The sequence below is a fragment of the Lynx rufus genome, unplaced genomic scaffold (genome assembly GCF_022079265.1).
Source record: "Lynx rufus isolate CCGP_SWC_20201006 ecotype Redwood Valley unplaced genomic scaffold, mLynRuf1.p SCAF_22, whole genome shotgun sequence".
NCBI lineage: Eukaryota > Metazoa > Chordata > Mammalia > Carnivora > Felidae > Lynx > Lynx rufus.
Window position 1 is genome coordinate 22,081,912 of NW_025814837.1, and position 23,968 is coordinate 22,105,879.

The window sequence follows — 23,968 nt, forward strand, 5'->3', positions numbered from 1 at the left end:
ATGGAGAATGGGCAGATAACAGTAATAACTAAAATCTATTAAGCACTTACTTAATCCCAAGCCACTGTTTTAGGAGCTTTAATGTATTCATTTACCCTCACAACAGCCTCTGAGCTAGGTATTACTTCAGAGGTCATGGAGTGAACTCTAGTAAGAAAAAAGCACAGGACATTGGAGAACATACCACTGGACATAGAGATAAGAGACAAACTACAGATGAGATAGTCAGAAAGTGACAGTACACAGTGGGAGCAAGAAAGCAAGGCAGAAAAGAGGCAAATGCATCCCCCACATGCTAACATTCCCTATGTATACCATCCAAGGACATAGTGGAGTATCATAGTAAATGTCAATAAAATTGAGTTAAATGAAAAACAGTACACAACAAAGGTCCATTTACAAACCATTGGTCAGAAATTCTAAGGTTAGATGTTGACTTTCAAGGTCACTTAAAAGTCATCCCCTACACCCCTGCTCTGTGTTGTCCTATCTATGCTTAAACATTTCTAGAAACAGGGTGTCTGGGTGACTCAGTCAGTTAAGCTTCTGACTTTGGCTCAGGTCATGATCTCATGGTCCATGAGTTTGAGCCCTGCTTCTGATGAGCATGAGCCCCACTTCTGGTGAACTCGAGCCCCGCTTGGGGGAAGCCCCACTTCTCTCTCTCTCCCTTTCTCTGACCCTCATGGGATTCTCTCTCTCTCCCTCTCTCTCTGCCCTTCACTCACTTGTACTCTGTATCTCTCAAAAAAATTTTTTTTCTAGAAACAAAAAAAGAAAGAAATGTACACAAAGCACCTACCATGAGTTACTTTCAAATTCCACCCCCATAATAACCTAGTAAGGTAACTATTATTGTTCTTGTTTTATAGGACACTGAGATATGAGAAGATTAAATAACTTACCCCATGTAAATTCTCACAGTTAGTAGATAGAGCCATTTGGATTCAAACCCAAATATTCCAACCTTAATATCAGCACCATTTCCATTAAACCAAACTATGATCTTACCACAGAGAGAGCATTCATTACCTAATCAGATTACATGACTAAGTACAGGGTTCAGTGAAAGTAGTCAGAATTACATTATGTTTCTCTTAAATATAAACAATTTCAAGCACAAAATATAGATGTATGAACAAATTTAACAGTAATAATTTGAGATGTAAAAATGTAAAGTGCTACATCTGAATGCTTTTCATAACTCAATTCTAATTATTTTAAGTATTTGGATTTAATCTACTTAACAATAAATGCATTCTTATAAGATACAGACTATAATCATATTCTCTCTTCTGCCCCTCATCTTAAAGACTTTACTACTAAAATAAAATAGAATACCAAAATCTGTACAAATACAAAGCCAACTTAGTCCAAATGTTACTTCCTAGATTCAAGTACCTCCCAGTGAATAGCATACTTCCCTTTAATATATCCTCATGACTATCATTTTAGGGAAAAAGTATAAATATCAGCCCAAAAAAATTAAACATAGTTCACACTTTTTCCATTGCCATATCTTTAGCATTTCCAGACTGCTGTTGTAAGGAACTATAATCTACCAAAAGGTAATTATACAGAAGGGGGGAAAAAAAACCCTCAACATCAACAGAAAGGGAAATTGATGATAGAAAACAATGCAGAAAAAGCAGATGTTTAAAATGAATATTCCATTATTTGCAATTAATAAACTAATCTTTTCTTTTCATATTTAAAAGATGACACAACTAATACAGTATGCTTTTCCTACTGTATGCCCTTATCATCATTAGTATAACTTTCTCAGCCTCTGCTACTAGGTGTATTGAAATCTTAAAAGCAAACAAAAGGGGAGATGAGAATGTATCACAATAGGTAGGACTAAGGCTAAGAGGAAATAAAGTAAAAGTCTTCATGGCCTCCCAGCAGATACAAACCAACATGGTGCCCTGGGCCCAATATAGGTGAATATCAATACTGAAAGGGTCTAATATGGGGAGAACATAGATCGGAGTGGCAGGAGACCATATAATGCCTACAGGCAGGTTATAAAGGGCAAATTCTGGATAAAAGGTAATGTTCCCAGAATAAAGCAAGATGTCAGCCAATGGCTAAGCTCTGGACCAAGAAGTATCTGTCAGGGGGAGGTTGCTAGGGCCACCAACAGAATTTAAGTTCCATTCCAATTATACAGCATAGATAAAACTTAGGGGTTTTGAGGATATTGGAGGAGCTAAGGCTGTATCTTCTCAAGGAGTCAACCGGCAGACATTTGACTAATCACTCATCTCACCTGCTAGAGAAGGTAAGGTGCTAAACACCCTTACAGATTTGGTTAGTATTGACAAAGACTGAATGTAGTCATTTTTTCCAGCTGAAATTCTTTAGGGCTTGAGGCTGTGATGAGCTGAGGGAAGCTGAGATTGACATACTCTCTGTGTAAGTGTGACAGAAATGACAGATATATGGCGTCAGCTTGCCTTTGGGTTTGCAGATACAACTGATATTTACAGAGCCTCTTGCTGTCTGCCATTTAGGTTATGTCTAGACAGAAAAATATGCCTGAAGAACAGTCAATCCAAAACAACATTTTGAGAATATAATTGAATCAACTGCAATAAGATGGATATATGACGTCTAAACCAATCCTAAAATGATCCTCCCCTACCAAAATAAAATAAAATAAAATAAAATAAAATAATCATTCTGAAAAAGGTCAATTCTATTGCACTGGGTGGTCAAAGTCTGCAATATTTGTTTCTTAAAATCTCTACTCCAAAGAATAATTTATAGTCATAGTTACTAGGAAAACATGCCTCTCCTGTTTCTTCCACATGAGTCAAAACCATTATACTATGGTAACATGTAGCCCATAACAGGTTGTCCTATAATTTCCGGAAAACTTACCAAACTGTCCCTTTTAGCTCTCCAGTCCATCACAAAAGCTACATCTATGTAGTTGCTTTATTACTAGGAAAACACATCCTTTCTTTAGTCTTAAATCCACTCCCTTAATTTCAAGTAGATATTTTAAAATCCTCCCCTTACAACCATAACCCTGATTAATTCCCATGTGCTGTATTAACAATGTCCTTCTCTGGGCACATGATATCCTATTCTGATCTTTACAACTGTCTCTGCTTCAAAAAAGTTTCCATTGTTCCTGTTAATTCTTCATTGTTTCTAAAATCCATTTCTTTAAAAGTTTCAAGTTTATTCAGAACTTTTCTGCCTTCAAATTGCCCCAACTCCACACATCAATATCACTACTAGGAATCAATTCTAAGAAAGCAATCATAGAGAAGCACAGAAACTTAGCTATAAATATATTTGGCACAGGCTTATTTTAAGAATGAAAATTACCTACATGTCCAGGTATAGAGTTTGGCTAAATAAACTATGGTATATCCATATTCCAGAATCTATAAAACCTATAAGAATAATGTGGGAGAATATGCAATAACATGAATCTTATTCAGAGTATACTGCTAAGAAAAATAAATCTAGTAACAAAACAGTATGTATATCTTTATTTTGTTTTTAAAAATCATATATATATATATATATATATAATCACTTTTTGTACAACCTATTTTATATAAATATGTAGTAAAACCTTGGATTATAAACAACTTGTTCTGCAAGTGTTCCACAAGATGAGCCAACATTTATAATAAATTTTTACTTGATAAATCAACAATGTCTTGCAATACGAGTAGTACATGATGCCGAACATCACATGACCACAACTGAGTCAATGTTTCTTCTCTCTCTGTCTCTGTCTCTCTCTCTCCCTGTGGGATTGTGGTTAATTGTCTCCCATGCTCAGATGTTCGGTCTCAGGCTGCAGTGTTTGGCAGAAATCAGTGATTTTTCAGAACATTGGAAGGTGCCGACAACTGGCACTAATGTATTTTTTCGTCACTTCAAAGCACCTATGGACAGTCCTTTGCTTTTCCATACAACAGTAATTTTAGGAATGTTTTGCTTCATTCTAGGTCAGGCTGCCTGCAGATATAGACCCTTTCCTTTGTTGCCTTATTGCCAGTTACATTAAATATGGTATATGACAAGAGTTGAGTACTATACTGTAGTCAACATCCATGTGAGCACATACAATAGTCCTCATGCAGAAAAAGGCTGAAAAGAAAGGCAGCAAGAAGAAGGAGATGATTACAGTGGAATTTAAGAAGGAAATCAATGAGAATTATGAATGAGGTATGCGAGTGGCCAAAATTGCAAGAGTTTATAAGAAGTCTACGCCTGCATCTCATCTGCAGAGGAGGAGGACCAAAAGACAGAGGAATTCCTCACTTCAAATGAGATTAGGGAGATGTGTAAAATGTGGTAAATAGTTTAAAATTTTGTAGAAAGCACCTCCCAAATACAGCTATAGCAGTGCGAGCAATGAATCTGTTTAACGACAATGCAGTGTCACATTTCCACGAAATCCTCAAAAGGAGGCAAAAGCAAGTGTCATTGGATAGGTCCCTTGTTAAAGTTGCACGAAAAGAAAAAGATTCCATTGAGCCAATACATACCAGTGATGCCATTAATGATAGTGAAAGTCGTCCTACACAATAACCCTCCTCTTGTCTCCCTCACACCAGCCATGAAGGTTTTCAAAGGTAAGCACAGGTTAATTTGTTTATTTTTATTTATATGTTGTATTTTCTTTATTATATTGTATTATATTACAGTATTATAATCATTTTTATATGAATATTTTTGGGTTGTGAAATGTATCATCTGAGTTTGCATTATTTTTTATGGGGAAATTTGTTTTGATATACAAGTGCTTTGGATTATAAGCATGCTTCTGGAATGAATTATGCTCACAAACCAAGGTTTTACTGTTTCAGTCACTCCTTGTATAAAATATGTAATAACACTTCCATACTGGCTTCACATTGTTTTCATGACGGAATTTATAAGTGCTTTTAACTTAAAAATGTAAAGTAGTATGAGTATTATATAATGAATTACAACTTATTAGAAAATATGATTTGATATCTGTGCCAGTCAAAATGACAAGGCTAATCTGTGTATTTTTTATCAACCATTAAAATGATCAAGGACTCCCCAGCTCTAACAGTGTCCTATTGATGCAAATAAAATTTGCACCAGTAAGCCATCCTCTAACACAATATACATGGAAAGAGTGTTTATTACATTTCTCATAGCAAAAATAACATTGTGGATCACTCATCCACCTTTTTTGAAACTCTTTCTAAAAACTTTTTCCTTCATTTTTCTCTTCCATGCCTTTTGCTGTTCAGTGGCAGGCCAGCACATTCAATGCCTTCTTATTCAGCAGGGAATGGTAGAGATGGGAACTGACTCAAGCCTCTGACACCTACTGCCAGGTTCTTGCTAGCCCTTCTAACTCCCAAGACAATGGGTATTTAAACTGAGTAGGGTGTGACAAAGGGATAGATTTCTACATAACATATTCATTACAATAAGTATCTGTACATTCAGTATGTAAACATGATATACAGTTCCCAGTGCTGAGGCACGTCGTGATATATATGCATATTCACCTACAGCCTCAGCTTTGTGAACTGTATTCCTTGGAGATACCACCAGCTTCAATAAGTAAGTACACAGTCAATAATTACTTTCATCTTTCTTCTTTTATTTACTCTTTAAGAGATTCATTAAGATGAAGAATGACAGCATTGCTTTGCTAAGCCATTTTGATTACTTTCCTAATTCATTCATCATGACCTTTGGAACTATTCGTTTTGTTTTCGCCTTCCAGTCATCCAGAATCATGTTTTATTAAAACTAGTTTCTGCATCCTCAGTGATTCTTTTCAAATGGGCCTTTTGGTCTACATGATATTTAATAGAAGTGACATATGGTAGAATTCTTCCTTTATAAAGACACACAAGTGTATAATATACATTGTCGCTGAGAGTCACTACATATGTTTACAATTGGTATTGGATCACTCGTAAACTTCTTTAATGGCTATACATTTTATAGCCTTGAATCTCTCTACAGTGAGGAGTGTTAAGGGAAGAAGGAAAGGTGAGCAGTGGCTAACATGGGGAACACATGTCACACACTAGGCACTGTACTAGATGCCATTACATATGCTATGTCATTTATTCCTAACAGAAACCCTGAAAAATAGGTAATATCACATATTGTAGAGTTGAAGAAGTTGTGACAAGGTCACACAATAAGGTCACACTGGGTTGAACCACTACACCAAGTGGCTAGCACCTTGTTCTGTTGATCTTTTTCTTCTCCTTTCTCAACCCTAAATACTTGAAGGTTAGCTATATGCTGGATATATAAGTCACTCATATGAAATAAAGGTAAAAGTCCACATCACTTATTCTCTTTTCCTCTAGGTCTTCCTCAGATACCTGCCAGAAATCTCTTAATCCTTTACACAAATAACAATCTTTACTTATACCCATCTTTGGAGGCTAAATGTGCAGAAGATTTATTCTATGTTTTGGCTGCCTTTATAGTAGAACTCCAATTATCAATAGCCTGTTGATACTCTGCAAAAGACACTATCAAGAGAATGAGAAGACAAGACACAGACTGGAAGAAAATATTTGCAAAAGATACATTTGATAACGGACCATTACCAAATATACAAACAACTCTTAAAAGTCAACAATAAAGGGGTATCGCAGTGGCTCAGTCAGTTAAGCGTCTGACTTTGTGAGTTCGAGCCCTGTGTCGGGCTCTGTGCTGACAGCTCAGAGCCTGAAGACTGCTTAGGATTCTGTGTCTCCCTCTGTCTCTGCCCCTTCCTCTCTGTCTCTTTCTCTCTCTCTCAAAAATAAACAAACATTAAAAAAGAAATTTTCTTAAAGTCAACAACAAAAAAAACCCCTCAATTTTAAAATAAGCAAACGATCTGAAGACACCTCACCAAAGAAGAAATACATATGGCAAATAAGCATATTAAAAGATGTTCTTCATTGTGTCATTAAGGAATTTCAAAATAAAATAACAATGAGATACTACTACACACCTATTAGAATAGCCAGCCCTCATTTGTTGCTGGTGGGGATGCAAAATGGTATGGCCATTTTAGAAGACATTTTGGCATTTTTTTTTTACAAAACTAAACACACTCTCACCACATGTTCCAGCAATTGTGCTCCTTGGTATTTACCCATAAGAGCTGAAATCTTAAGTCCACCCAAAAATAGGTTGTTTATAGTAGCTTTATTCATAATTGCAAAAACATGGAAGCAACCAAGATGTCTTTCAGTAGGTGAATGAATAAATAAACAGTGGTACATCCGGACACTAGAATATTTTTAAACGATAAAAAGAAATGAGATGTCAAGCCATGAGAAAACACAGAGGAACCTCAAATGCATATTAGGTGAAAGAAGCCAATATGAAAAGGCTATCTACTATATGACTCCAACTATATGACATTCTTGAAAAGGCAAAACTATAAAGATAGGAAAGAGAAGTGGTTGCTGGAGATGATGTCAGCAAGACAGCAGAATAGAAAATCCCAACACTCATTACCCACCACAAAAACAACAAAAACAATAAACAGAAACCAGGGGTGGCATCTAGAAAAAGCATGAGAAGCTTTTTACTTGAATCACCCCACACCCCAGCCCAGAGCAGCTCAGTGCCAAGAAGGATTCCCTCTGAGAGATTTTGCCCCACAGGAAAAAGGAGAGCCAGGGAATCCCAGTAAGCCTCACTGTCATGGATGTTTTCAACCTTTACTACTGAGGACCCACACAATCTCCATTAAAACTGATCCCAGCTGACAGAGCAGGCCAGAGTCTCTGTTGCCATATCTCCTTCTCAAAGCTGGAGCTGTTACTGCTGTGAGAGAGTGACCTGCTCCAGGGGCCCCAAGTTGCTACTGTGGCAGGCTTTATTGGATCAAGATCCCACAGCACCTCACCATCTATGGCATTGGAGCTACCATTGCTCAAAGCCTTGACTTAAGACCCGGGGCAGAGTGCAGGGCCAGCACTCTCCTGCTGCTCTGTGCCCTGCTCTTAGGTCCCAAGTCAGCTTTGACCCACCAATAGTGATGCCCAGCTGCCACTTCTGTGTCCCAAGTTGGGGTTTTGACCTACTATAACCGGGCTGCAATGATGCTGCTCTGTACCCTGTCCTTGGATCTCAGTCATGGCTTTGAACCATCATCACCAGGGAGGGCCTCACTCAAAGCCAGGGCTTTGACCTCCACCACAGGGGCCATGCTGCTGCTACTGCTTTTCTATCCTCTACCCATTGGGTCCCAAGTCAGGGACTTGGCAACATAACAAAGGCAAAGCTGCTGCTGCTCTGCACACCGCACAGCGGGGACAAAGTCAAGACTTGGACCCACCGTTCCCAGAGTATGCTGCTACTCCCCCTGCTACTCCCCCTAGGCCCAAGCCACCACTGCACCCTGCCATCCCAGAGCTCATGCCTCCCTCTCGGCCCAAATCACTGCAGAGGTCCCCACAGCCCCAGACCCCAGGTCCACAGAAGATCTGCATACACCCACACCTCAGACACTGGCACTGTGCCACAACAAGTACCCCTGTGCCCAAGATCCTAGGCACTGTGGTATGGTAGTTCCTTGTGCACTTGGTCCCAGGACCCTGGCTTTGTGGTCACTCAGTAGCATGCCAGACCTGGAACCAAAAGGGATACCCTTGGCAAGAACTTTTTCCCACAGGCAAAAAAGGAAACAGAAGGATCCCAGAACCTTTGCCTCTGAGGACCCAAATAGCCCTAGCAACCACAGCCACTCATACAATCCCCACAGTCTTGGCTACTGAAGACCTCCTCAGTCTTTGCCAACATTGGCTTTGGCTGGTAGAGTTGCACAGAGACTATGCCTTAGTGCCACCCAGGAAACAGAAATGCTGCATCTCACCCAGATGGTGCACTCACAGACAACTTCAGGTGAAAGTCTTTCCCCACCAAAACCTGTCTAAAAAGGATGAAAGAGATTAGCTGTTCTCTTAAATACACAGACATAAATAAAAGCCATTAGAAACAGAAAAGGGCAAGGAAACATGACACCACTAAAGAACAAAATAATTTTCTAGTAACTGACCCCAAAGAAATGGAGACCTCCAAGTCACCAGAAAAAAGAATTCAAAATAATTATTTTAAGAAGCTCAGCAAGATTCAAGAGAACAAAGACAGACAACGAACTCAGGAAAACAATGCATGAACAAAATGAGAAGTCCAATAAAGAGATAGAAATCATAAGGAGAACCAAACAGAAATTCTGGAGCTGAAGAATACAATGTATGAAATGAAAAATGCAATTGAGTGCTTCAACAGAGGCTGAATCAAGCAGAAGAAAGAGCTGCAGACTTTCAGACACGTCCCTTGATATTATCCAGACGGAGGAGAAACAAGAAATAATAAAAAGAAAGCCTATATGAACTATGAAACACCATCAAGTGAAACAATTTTCACATTCTGGCTGTCCCAGAAGGAAAAAAAAAGGAACAAAAAACTTTTTTTTAATTTTTACATATTTTTGATGCATTTATTTAAATTTTAGTTAATGTACAGTGCAATATTGGTTTCAGGAGTAGAATTCAGTGATTCATCACTGACATACCACACCCAGTGTTCATCACAAGTACCCTCCTTACTGCCTATCATCCATCTAGCCCATCCCCCAACCACATCCTTCCATCAACCTCAGTTTGTTCTCTACTGTTAAATAATGACTGAAAATATCCCAGATCTAAAGAGATATGGTCATTCAAGTACATGGGGCTCAAAAACCCCAAACAGATTCAATCCAAAGTGATCTTCACTAAGATATATTACAAACTTTCGAAAATCAGAGACAAAAAGAGACCTTTGAAAACAGCAAGAAAAAAAAAAGACTCATCATATACAAGTAGACCCCAATAAAGCTATCATCAGATTTCTTGGCAGAAACCATATTCCCTGCAAATGAACACCAAAAAGAGCATAAATATCTATAATAAAAACCAATAACAAGAAGCAAAGAAGGTCATTACATAATGATAAAGGAGTCAGTTCATCAAGAAGATATATCAACTTTAAATAAAAACATAACCAATATCAGAGCATCTAACTACAGTAAATAAATACTACCAGATATGAAATCAGAAAAAGACATCAATGCAAAAATAGTAGGGGACATTACTTTCAATAATGGATAGATCACCCATAAAGAAAATAAATAAGGAAATAATGAACATGAACATGAAATACACTTTACACCAAATGGACCTAACAAATTTATATAGAATATTCCATCCAAAAGCAACAGAATATACATTCTTCTCAAATGCACAAGAAACATTTTGCAGGATATATCATATATAACAAAACAAGTCTTAACAAATTTAAGAAAATTGAAAATATATCAAGTATCTTTATCTTTATTACAATGGTATCACACTAGAAAACAAAAAAGTAGGAAAGCTGAAAAATTCACAATTTGTGGAATTTAAATATGAAATTCTAAAAATCCAATAAGTCAAAGAAGAAATCAAAAGGGAAATCCAAAAAACATCCTGGGACAAATGAAATGGAAACATAGTATATCAAAAGTGATTCAGAAGGGATCCTTTAAGGGTATCCAGAAAAAGCAGTTTTAAGAAAGAAGTTTATAGCAACAAATGCTACATTAAGAAAAAAGAAAAACCTCAAATAAACAACCCAACTCTACACCTCAAGGAACTAGAAAAGTAACAAAGATCAAAGTTAGTAGAAGGAAGGAAATAATAAAGATTAGGGCAGAAATAAATAAAGTGGAGACTAGAAAGATAATAGAAATTATCAATGAAACTATATTGTTTTTTTGAAAAGATAAACAAAATTGACAGACCATTAGAAATACCAAAAATAAAAATAAAAGAACATTCAAACATATTTAGAAATGAAAGTAGATAATTTATAACTAACACCATATAAATACAAAAGACACTAAGAGAATGGGGTGCCTGGGTGGCTCAGTCAGTTAAGCATCTACTCTTGATTTCAGCTCAGGTCATGATCTCACGGTTCCTGGGATAGAGCCCCTTGTTGAGCCTTGTGTGGAGCCCCGCATCAGGATCCATGCTGTCAGCATAGATTCTTTCTCTCTGCACCTCCTCTGTTCTCTCAATCTCTCTCTCTCTCTCTCTCTCTCTCTCCCTCCCTCCCTCCCTCTCTCTCTCTCTCCCTCTCTCTCTCTCTCTCTTTCTATCTCAAAATAAACAAATGAGAATTTTAGAAAAGATAGTAAGAGTCTACTATGAACAATTATACAACAATAAATTAGACAACCTAGAAAAAAATGTATTAATTCCCAGAACATATAACTTACCATAACTAAAAACTGAATAGAAAATCTGAACAGACCAGTAATAAGCAAAGAAATTGAATCAGTAATCAAAAACCTCCCAACAAAGAGCCCAAGACAAGATGGCTTCACAGGTAAATCTATCAAACATTCAAAGAAGAATTAATACCAATCCTTTACAAACTCTTACAAAAATTAAAAGAGGAAGTAACATGTCCAAAATCATTTTACAAAGCCAGCATTATCCTGGTATTGAAGACAGATAAGAACACCACAAAATAAAAAAAATTAAAGACCAATATCCCTGATGGACATAGTTGTGAAAATTCTCAACACTATACTAAGAAACCAAATTCAAAAGCATATTAAAAGGATCATATACCATGATCAAGTGGGATATATCCTGGGAGGCAAGTATGGTTCAACATCCACAAATCAATAAATATGATACACTACTTAACAGAATAAAGGACATGTTATCTCTTAAACGAATGCAGAAAAAGCATTTGAAAAAATTCAATACTCTTTCATGGTAAAACTCTCTCAACAAAGTTAAGTGTATGTATCTCAAATAATAAAGTCTATATATGACAAGACCACAGCTAACATAGTCAGTGGTGCAAAGCTAAAAGATTTTCCTCCAAGATTAAAAAAACAACAACAAGATGCCCACTCTTGTCCTTTTTATTCAACATAGTATTGGACATCCTAGCCAGAGCAATTAGGTAAAAAAATAAAATAAAAGGCACTCAAATCAGAAAGAAAGAAATAAAACTGTCACTATTTGCAGATGACAGGATACCATATATAAAAACCCTACAGACTCCCACTAAAAAACAAATAGTTAGAACTAATAAACAAATTCAGTAAAAGTTGTAGGATACAAAAATCTGTTGCTTTTCTATACACTAATAAAAAACTATTAGAAAGATAAATTAAGAAAACAATCCCATTTATAATTGCATCAAAAATGGGGTGCCTGGGTGGCTCAGTCGGTTGAGTGACCGACTTCGGCTCAGGTCATGATCTCACAGTTTCTGAGTTCAAGCCTCACATCAGACTGTGTGCTGACAGCTCAGAGCCTGGAGCCTGCTTCAGATTCTGTTTCTCTCTCTCTCTGCCCCTCCCCCACTCATGCTCTGTCTCTCTTTGTCTCAAAAATAAATAAACATTAAAAAAAATTTTTTTAAAGAGTAAAATACTCAGGAATAATTTTAACCAAGGAGGTGAAACACCTGTACACTGAAAACTGTAAGACACCAAAAAAAGAAAGTGAAGACACAAATGAATGAAAAGATATTCCATGCTCATTGATTGGAAGAATTAACATTGTTAAAATGTCTACTCTACCCAAAGCAATCCGCAGATTCAATGCAATCTTTTTCAAAATTCCAATGGCAATAGAACAAACAACCCTACAATTTGCATGGAACCACAAAAGATTCCAAATAGCCAAAGCAATCTTGACAAAGAAGAAAGATGGGGGCATCATCCTTCCTGATTTTGAACTATATTACAATGTTATAGTAAGCAAAACATCATAGCATTGGCATAAAGTAGACACTTAGATCAATGAACCAGAATAGAGATTCTAGAAAAAAATTCATGCATATATGGTCAATTAATTTACAACAAATAAACCAAAAATATAAAATGGGGAAAGGACAATCTCTTCAATAAATGGTGCTAGGAAAACTGGACAATCGCATGCAAAACAAGGAAATTGAATCAATATTTCACACCATACACCATAAATAAACTCAAAATGGATTAAAGATTTGAATGTAAGACCTAAAACCATGGAACTCTGAAAAGTAAATATCGGAGATGAACTCTTTGACATCTGTCTTGGCAATGATTTTTTTTTTTAATTGGCACTTAAAGCAAAGCAACAAAAGCAAAAATAAACAGGTGAGACTACATACAACTAAACAGTTTCTGCAGAGTGAAGCAAACCATCCACAAAATGAAAAGGCAACCTACTGAATGGGAAAAAATATTTGCAGATCATGTATCTGATAAGGGGATAATAATCCAAAGTATATAAAGAATTCATACAATCTAATACCAAATATATATACTATATATATAATATATAATATATAAAATATATAAAATATATAATATATGATTACATAAAATATTTAATATTTATTAATATTCAATAATTACTCAGTAATTAATTAATTGTATAATTAATAATCAAATAATTATTATTTAAAATAAATTAAATTAAATATATAATATATCATTAAAATGGGCAGAAGAGTATATATATTTACATATATAAAACTAAAAGTGGGCATGGGATCATTGAATACACATTTTTTCAAGGAAGACATATAGATGGTACATGAAAAGATGCTCAACATCACGGATTATCAGGGTAATGAAAGCCAAAAATACAATGATAATCACCTCATACCTGTTAGAATGTCTATTATCAAAAAGACAAGAAATAACAAGTGTTGGTGAGAATGTAGAGAAAAGGGAACACTTGTACACTGTTGGTGGGAATGTAAATTTGTGCAGCCACTGTGAAAACACTACGGATGCTCCTCAAAAAGTTAAAATTAAAAATTAAACTACCATATCTTCCAACAATTCCACTTCTGGGTATTTATCCAAAGAAAAGGAAAACATTAACTTGAAAAGATACATTCATCCCCATGTTCACTGCAACCAGGAGCCAAGACATGGGAGACCAAGGAGTCCATTGGTGGAAGAATGGATAAAGAAAGTGTGGTAGAAGGGAATATTACTCAGCCATAAAAAATGAAATCTTGCCATTTGCAACAACATGGAGAGATCTAGAGGGCATTATGCTAAGTGAAATAAGTCAGACAGAGAAAGACAGATACCATATGACCTCACTTATATGTGGAATCTAAAAATAAATTAAATAAATTAAATAAATAAATAAATAAATATAAACAAACTCATAAGCATAAAGAACAGATTGGTAATTAGCATTTCTAAAATCAGAGAAATTAAAATTTTAATAAATATATAAAGGGACTTCACTTCCAATAAAAACAGACCAATCCACCATTCCAAATGAATCCTTCTCTGAGGAAAACTAAAAAGCTGATTGAAATATAAAAAATATCATCTGGGGCGCCTGGGTGGCGCAGTCGGTTAAGCGTCCGACTTCAGCCAGGTCACGATCTCGCGGTCCGTGAGTTCGAGCCCCGCGTCGGGCTCTGGGCTGATGGCTCAGAGCCTGGAGCCTGTTTCCGGTTCTGTGTCTCCCTCTCTCTCTGCCCCTCCCCCGTTCATGCTCTGTCTCTCTCTGTCCCAAAAATAAATAAACGTTGAAAAAAAAAATTTAAAAAAAAAAAAATATCATCTAAAAGCTCTTCTTAAGAGAAATAGCAAAATAATGAGGAATCATGGGACCAAAATATGGGACCTGATAAAAATCTAGATGGTTTAGGACAAACTCAAGTCAATAAAAATAATCTGCAAAAATTACATTTACCTATCCACTTGACAAAAATAAAAACAAATGGTTGATAAACATAAGCAAAGGTAGTCAACCTCCCTACTCATCAGAGAAATACAAATAAAAACTTTAATGAGATACCATAACCAGCATGTGTATCAGAAAGAATAACTCTTTAAATCATGATGTTGGATGAGAGAGCAAGTTGATGAATGTTATACACAGTATTTTACTAATAAGGTTTTACAATATACTAAAGTATTTATATATATATTTTTGTATGCATATTTTTGTAAATAAAACCATAGAAACATATTCCCTTCAAGATAGTTATTATCCCTGAGAAGGAAGATAAGAAATGGTATGTGGAGGGATATGGTATGGATTAAAATTTTTAATGGGAAATGGTAGAAATCAGCTCTATCTAAATTTATATATTTATAAAAGAAATTCATTAACAGTTTCATAGGAAGTTTACAAAATATCTAGGAGGACCCTAGAGCCAGGTTTCAATATTTTGCAGGCAAAAAAATAAAAATAAAAAATAAAATAAAAATAAATAAAATAAAATAAAATAAAATAAAATAAAATAAAATAAAGTAAAATAATAATAAAGCCCCAGTGAGGGCAACATTCCTACAGTCACTGAGCAGACAGCAAACATCAAATCATCATCACCATGAGAGTTGGACCCTGGATGATACCACTAGAACCTCAGAACTTCTGCCCCTAAAAACTGGATGAGGATGCCTCCACCTTTCAAAGTGGATTTAACATGGTGCTTGATTCTTTAAGCCACTATCTTCAAAGCCTAATGAAGTCAGCTCAGGGTGCACCTGATTGGCAAAGTCTAGGGCCTTGCTCACAACACAGGGAAGGCTAGAAAGCCTTTGACTTCTGGATTGAGAGTAGGCATAGAAAGGTGTTTGTGACAGACAGCAAAAAATAGCTGCAGTTTCTTCCCAAAATTTTGTAACATGACTTTATATCTCCTACAATTAAGGAGTGGAATCTATTTCTCTGTCCCTTAAATCTAGGATTAGCCATATGATTGCTTTTGCCAATGAAATATTAGCAAATAGAATGCAAGTAGAGGCTTAAAATGTGCTCATGTATAACAGCTGCCCTCTCTTGCTGCTTTTGGAAACTCAGCAGCAACCACCATGGGAATAACCTCAGGGCAGCCTACTGGACAGTAAGTAAAATAGCGGTGAGTTGGTTACATTGCTGCTGCCGACAGCCGGCCAAGTTCCAGGCAGCGAAAAAACCATCCAACTGACCACAAATGCACAAATGACTCCTACTGACACAGTGTGGAGCAGAGATGAGACATCTCAGCTAAGACATCTCACCTTCAGTTTGTTTTAAGCCATTAAGTCTTGACATGATTTGTTACATAACAAAAACATACTTTTATAGTGTTCAAAAATACTAGAAGCCAAAAGATAAAATGACAAATATTCACTATATTGCATGCTTCTGTGATGCCGAGAATACACAATTCTTTAATACTGAATTTCAAACAATAACAATATTCTCATCTAACACTGAAATAATTCTTCATACAAACAAAAAGACCAATCACATCTTCACAGAGTCTCACTGAACTTGTATCTCTGGTAATACTTTCTTCCACTAGGTCTATGATTATGCATTTTTATATTCTTAAACATATGATTCAATTGTAACAGTAATAACTAGTTATGACGTGGGAAAGGAAGCAAAAACTAAATGTGTGTGTGTGTGTGTGTGTGTTATCACTCAAGAAAAAGTATATAATGTCTTTTTTTTTGTTTCTACAATTAGTTGTGAGGCTGTGGTTGGTATTTATAACTTATCCCCTTCATCATCTATTCTATTTTTCTTTTGCCCATAGTAGCACCTTGGCTACAGATGACACGATGAATCTCACCTTCATAATGAAGGCTTCTGAGCCCTTCATTGATTATAGCAATGTTTACCACTGGTCATAATACTACTAACAAGCACCCAGGGATCTCCTGGACTGGGTCATTTCTCATCATTTTCCCCATTGTGTATCATAAATTATTTCCCCATAATACCTATAATTGTTATCCCAGCCAACAGTGAAAAATTCTCTTTTGCCTATTTCTTCAATGGAATTCAAACCCAAAATGGTCATGGAGCAGTCAGCTTGTAATTCAATGATATCATTGACAAGACATTGGAAGCATTATGTTACATTAAAAACTGCATGAATATATCATTATATATAACAATGGAATGGATCACTCCCATTTCTAACCCTTAATTCCTAAATCCACATACTTTATTTATAAAAGAAATAGCCATGTATATTGGTTGCTAGTTCAGAGTACCCACCTTCTCAACTGTTTCCATGACTGGCTAAATGTCTGATGGAATGAACATATGGTAAAATTAGTGAATGTCATGAGCATTTGCCTGTTGCTTTATTTATATATTGCAAAATGATTTCCTTGATTAAAAAACAGTATTTTGTGGGATATTCTGATTTAGTATGTCTACCCATATTAATGCAAACAGAAGATAGTAGGCAGTGGAAATAAATTCAGGTTCAAAATATATTGTCTATAACAACAAGGACAAACTTTCTCATCAATTATGTAAAGAATATATATATGTGGGATATGCTCAACATATCCTAGCATGTAATAGCACATTGGAAGCTCAGGATTGAATGTTTTGGACAATCAACAACCTGATAAGCCTTGGTTGGGAATAGCCATATTGTTGTATTCATGTATAATCTCCATCCTCACCACCATAGCCCTTTGTTCATTAGCATATTAACCAAGCATTACAATGGAAAATAGATAACCCACAATCAAAGGGCAGTTCACCATATCCCCCTTCGTGGGTGATATGGTGAGTAATCACAGGGTCACAGATATTTTCACACTCTGAATCCATTCTATAAATTCCGACTATACATCTCTTCTCCAAACTTCTTCGTCAACAGTTCTCCAATATTGCATCTTTTAATACCATCTTAACAAACCATTAATCATTGCCCGTAAATCAATACAGATCCTTACCTCTGGCCATCTCTCTATCCAAGCCAATTAAACAGTGAAATGTACCAAAGTCTTGCCCGCTGGGGATATTTCCTTTCTATGCTTCATTTTTTTTTAATTAACCATAGGTGAGACATAGATATTTACTTCTAGCTAGTACCAGCATATCATACAGAACCATCTGCAAACCAGGCTTCATTTTCTCTACCACACTCAATTACTCTCCCCACAAGAATATACTTTGGGTTGTAGAAGAACTGGCAGTGCAGTGGTGCTGGAAATTAAGCCATCTGCTCCTGCAATTCATCCATTCTAGACTTTCTCTACTCTGGTTTTGTATGTAAATACATTCACCTCACGATTAAGTTCAGTTAGGTTTGTTTTTATGGCATTGTGGATTGAGTAACACTTAATCTGTAATGAGCTGGATCAGCTATATGATCAGTTGATATCTCAAATTTGGGATTTTATTATCTGACTAGGCTAATAGCAAGCCAAGAGCAGCTTTTCCAAATAGAAAATAGTTACTTAGAAAAAAAGACATACCTTTGCATCCAAAAGTATCCTAATACTGTGTATTAGGGATGGCAACTGACTATAATCAGTATCCTAGTCTTCCATGGACGTTTTTAGCACCATTGAATTTTCTAACTCATAAAAGCAAAGATGTTTGGAATATAGCCTGGATAAGGTGGAGTACCTCTACCAGCTCTGGCCCCTATTCAAAGCTGGAAGCTTTTTAGGTCATCATGTAATTGTGTCAGAGTATATACATAGTGACAGACTATTTATATAGTGACAGGGGTGTGTGGTACAAAACTTCACACTGGAAGGCAAATTGCAACATGCCCAGACCAAAAATCTCCAGACATTTCATTGAATGAGCAGCACCACCAGTTTATTAGGAATTATGTCTTGGCTCTGGCTGGAGTATGACTTAACAAAACAGTTAGAGGACTTGCTACTTCCTGCTCTTAAGATACTATAAATGTGATAGTTATAAATGAAGTGAGCCTCTGTGAAGCCCTATTAGAAAAGTGAGACCATCAGGATTCCCAAGAACTAAGTTTTGGCACAGAGCAATAGCATTAATGTAATCCCTCAGACAAGTAAATAGAGGTATCCTCCTTTTCTTCCAAGAGAGAAAACAAAAACAAAAACAAACACAATTTAGTGTTCTGTTTGGAATGTAGAGTGCTATTTGGGAGATCAATAACTTTGTACCAAGTGTCAAGAACCAAATGCTGGTTTCCTTAAAAGAAAAAAAAAGATTACCTCTAGGACAGCAACTGCCATTTGAAGCTCATTTGATTAAGGTTACAATATCCTTAATTATACCCAGCTATTTTATAAATAATCCAGGCCCATCTTGAGGAGATTCTACATGATATCTGATCAACAAGACACTCTGACCGACCACTGATCCACAAAATTTTGCTTTCCTAGAGGATCTGTTCAGTATAATAACCCCTGAAAGGTCTAGATGTTTTTCCTACTTAGAAGATTTTTTCTAGTAAATATACATAGATCTCTTTGGGGAAGGCTGGGAAGAAACTTTTGTTATTACTATAAAATCCTTCTTCAAGGTACAGCACCAACACTTTATTCAGAGGCCCTATGTGTGTGATTTAACTTACCTCTGAAAATTGGCTGAGAAGCCAAGAATTTCTATCATTGTTTCCTAAGTAAGACTGAGAGATTATCCAGTTATAAAGATTTAATAGAACTAAGTAGGGGGTCTACTTCTTTGATCCTTAGGATCTGTTAGCCACACAGATAGCTGTAGTTCAGAAAATTCAGTTACCACTCCCCTCTGATGTTGTTTTGACAACCACACCAGCAATTTAAATTCTATTACATGCTTGACCTCTGCAAAATAAGATTCCATATACCTTTGAAATAGGGGAAGCCATTTCAACTGCAGCATTTCTTCTAAGTATACCTGGCCTACAGAAAACCACCATTTGGGTGTTTTTCAAAGACGAAGAAGCATCTCTCACCAAGGAAGTCCTGAAAGCCTTGGTGGGTGGTTGTTTGTCTCTCTCAGCAGACAGAGTTAGGGTATGGATGAGCCAAGGGAGGAGAAACATGATTTTAGATACGGCTGAACTTATTGATATAGGTAAATATAATGTAGATCCTAGACCCAACATGTTAACTACAGCGCCTGGGAGTGGTTCTAATTGGTTTGTTGTTGTTAGATTAAAAAACTGGACTCATTTATGGTGATGCTAAAGAAAGCTCGGATGCTAGAAAAACTTTAATATTATGTTTCTCTCCCTCTTGGTTTCACATATTTTATATATACCCACTATAAATGCAAATAAAACTTCAAATTTATGTGTGACATTTTATTTCTTTATGAAAAATAATTCTGAAGCCAATATGGCAAAATGTTAATATATGTGAAATCCCCCTCTATTTTTCTGCATGTTTGGAATGTTAGAGTGTTTTTCTCCCAGGAAGAACAGAAATTCAGTATATCTCATCCTGCCACCAGCCACCTGTTGCTGAAACTAAATCACAGGTAAATGTGGCTGAAAGGTCATTTTGTCCATCCCCAACTTGTGGAATGGAGGCTGTATCTTGACCACAACATTCTCAGAATGCTAACCACTGTTTCTTGGCTCAGAAGGCAATGGTTCCATGCCAGGAGAGCAAACTCAGAAGAACTCAGGCTGCTGCCCCACCCCTCCACCAACTATTCAGCTCACAAAGTGGGGTATCACTCAGAGAGAAGCTTGCCATAGTCCATACTCCCAGCTCTAGATGCCTAGTTCAGAAATTTTGCCTGGGAGAAGAAACAAGCTATAAAACATATGTCTTCTAATCTTTTCCCATAGGAGCTGACTTTATTTTCAATAGAACATGGAGAGGTTCAAGCCTTAGGAAGCTCTTGGGAACAATGGGGACTGTGACAAAAGGCAACTGGGAGTAGATTCTATGAAATATTTAAAGAAGAATTAACAAACAATTCCAGAAGAACAGAAGAGAAGGAAACATATCTCAACTCATTTTATGAGGCCAGTATTGCCCTGATATCAAAACTAAAGGCATCTCAAGAAAACTATGAATATAGATGCAAAGATTCTTAGCAAAATACTAGCAAAATCCAACAACCTATAAAAAGAATTGTATCTTTACAAAGATATATCCCAAGGATAAAAGGCTAGTTTAACCTCTGAAAATAAACTAATGTATATCAGTAGAATAAAAAATGAGATACAGTAAAAGCATTTGAAAAAAATTCAACACCTTCTCATGATATAAACATTCAACAAAAAGAAGGAATAGAAGAGAAAGAACTTCCTCAGCCAGATAAAAGGCATCTATTAAAAATGCACAGTTAACATTGTGAAAGGCTAGAAGCTTTCCCCCTAATACCAGGAACAAGACAGGGACACTTCAATTCATTATTGTACTAAAAGTTCTAGCCAAGACAATTAGAGAGGCAAAATGAGAGAATGGCTGGCTTCTCAAGACATGAGTGAATCAATGTTAGCGTCAATGAACATTCATAATAAGTGGCTGGCTCCCTGAGGAAACAATCACTTTTGGGCTAAAATTCCACTTCATAGCATAAATGTCCTTAATTAACCCCATCCCATCATGATCACTCACCTACTTTGCATTCCAGTCATCAATACTTCATCCATTCAACAAATATTGATCTATATTGTAACTTAATAGCTTTTTTCCAAGTTGTTTTCTTCCATTCGTTACATTTCTACTTGACAAAAACTATTACCTACTTTTTTCATAGGCACACAGTTGAATAAATGAATTAAAGTTTTATTACCTTGGCTCCCCCATTTTGTACATTCTTGCCTTCACAGAAAAATCTTCCTAGATTGGCACAGCTTCATTTTCTCTACAAATGAGATGTAAGCACTCTCTCCATCACTAAAGTATTCCTTTTTTCTGTAAAAAGTAGCATCTCAGAATTTGCATTCAGCCAGAAGTATATACATTTAATGATTTCCACATTCACAATTATGCTTCATTAGTCTCTAATAAAAATGACTTTATGCTTAGAATTGAGCCTGTCATTCAAAAATATTTATTGAATGAATGCTATTTGTAGAATTCTATACCAACCCCCTTAAGAAGTAAATACAGTAAAATAATATAAACCAGTAATATATTATATTATATTATATTATATTATATTATATTATATATAATGTAATATAAAATAATGGACTCAGTAGACTAACAGGGAGCTAATCTGGGTTGCAGTTACAGAGTTGTGATATGATTTGGGCCAACTCATCTTCAATTTCCTTTGCCAAAAAGGGATGCCTATCTCAGGATGGCAAAGAAGCTTCATCTCAAGTACCAAATCCAGTTGTTTGGCAATGATGCCTTGAATCCTGGGGGGGAATTGTGAAGCTCAGTACCGACCCAGTGAAAAAAGCATTATGATCAACTCATGATGCCTGTCATAGTCATAAGTGAGAGAAGGTGAAGAAGAGTATATTAATAGTTTGTCATCTCCAAATATTTAAATGTAAAGACCCCCAAAATTTTTAATAAAACATGATCTGATTTTTCATCTTCTGCACTCTCATGTGTGACTATATTATCAATGATAAAACAATGAGTATTTACTTTCCTCAATTTTAACTTGTCATGAATTTTTTGTTTTATAGGATACAATACTTCTTATAAATGACTAATAACATCCTGCATATTGTTTTTAAGATACAGTCAGTATTTAAAGTATCACATGAATTTAATTACCCAGGTAAATAGAAAATTAGGGCAAAGGTTGTTAAGAAGTGTCAAATGACAATCCCAGTAGATATGAACGCTCATTGTCTGAATTCAAATTATCACTTTATGTCTTACCTTAAAACATTAAATTTCCCTATTTCTTCTGAGTTTTCTAGGATAAAATTTTATTTGTGATTCGCTCTTAATAGACCACAATTTGCTATTAATATCAACAGTAACTATTTTATGCCTAGCTTTTTTATACCAATGCTTGACAAATGTGATCCACCTAGAATTGTGAGCCAGCTGATTTCGAATACATTGCTCTCTTAGATGAAGCAATAGCAATACTGTTTGGGTTCCACTTATTGACAAAGACATCAATAATTTCTCATTTTCCCAAGTAAAATCATATTTATTTTTTTAATGTATTCACTTCTTTTTTCTAGAAATCCAAACACTATTAATGTTACATTATTGCTCTTTTTCCTCTCAAGGGGGTCTTTTAAAAATGGTATCATTAGGGGCCCTGGGTGGATCAGTTGGTTAAGTATCTGACTTTGGCTCAGGTCATGATCTCCCAGTTCGCAGGTGGGTTTGAGCCCCATGTTGGGCTCTGCACTAACAGCTCAGAGCCTGGAGCTTACTTTGGGTTCTGTGTCTCCCTCTCTCTCTTTCTGCTTCTCCCTTGCTTGTTCTCTCTCTCTCTCAAAAATAAATAAATAAACTCAAAAATAAAATAAATAAAATAAAACAAAACAAAATAAAATAAAATATAAAAATGGGATCAGTACATTTTCCTTTAAAAAAATTTTTGTTACACATTTTAATTTCAGCGTAGTTAACATACAGTGTTAGATTAGTTTAAGGTGTACAATATAGTGATTTAACAATTCTGTACGTTACTCAGTGCTCATCACAAGTGCACTCCTTAAATCCCCATCACCAATTTTACCCATGTTCCCACCGACCTCCCCTCTGGTAACCATCAGTTTGCTTGCTGTAGCTAAGATTCCATTTCTTAGTTTTCTCTCTCTCTCTCTCTCTCTCGGTCTCTCTCTCCCTCTCTTTTCCTTTGCTCATCTGTTTTGTTTCTTAAATTCCACATATAAGTAAAATCATGGTATTTGTCTTTCTATGGTTGTCTTGTTTCACTTAGTATTATACTTTCTTGATCCATTCACGTCATTGTCATTTTCCTTTTTTTAATTTATTTTTTATTTGAGAGAAAGAGAGAGCAAGCACGTATGTGCACAAGCAGGGGGTAGGGGCAGAGGGAGAGAAAGAAAATCTTAAACAGGCTTCTTGCTCAGCACAAAGCCCAACACAGGGCTCGATCCCATGACCCTTGGATCTTGACCTGGACTGAAATCAAGAGTCGGATGCTCAACCAACTGAGCTACCCAGGTGCCCATCATTTTCCATTTTTTAATGGGAAAATATATCTATATGCATTTTTCCAATGATGGCTGAGTTATTTACTGACATATACAAAAAAATTTTTCACTTAAAATTATTCTTGTTTAT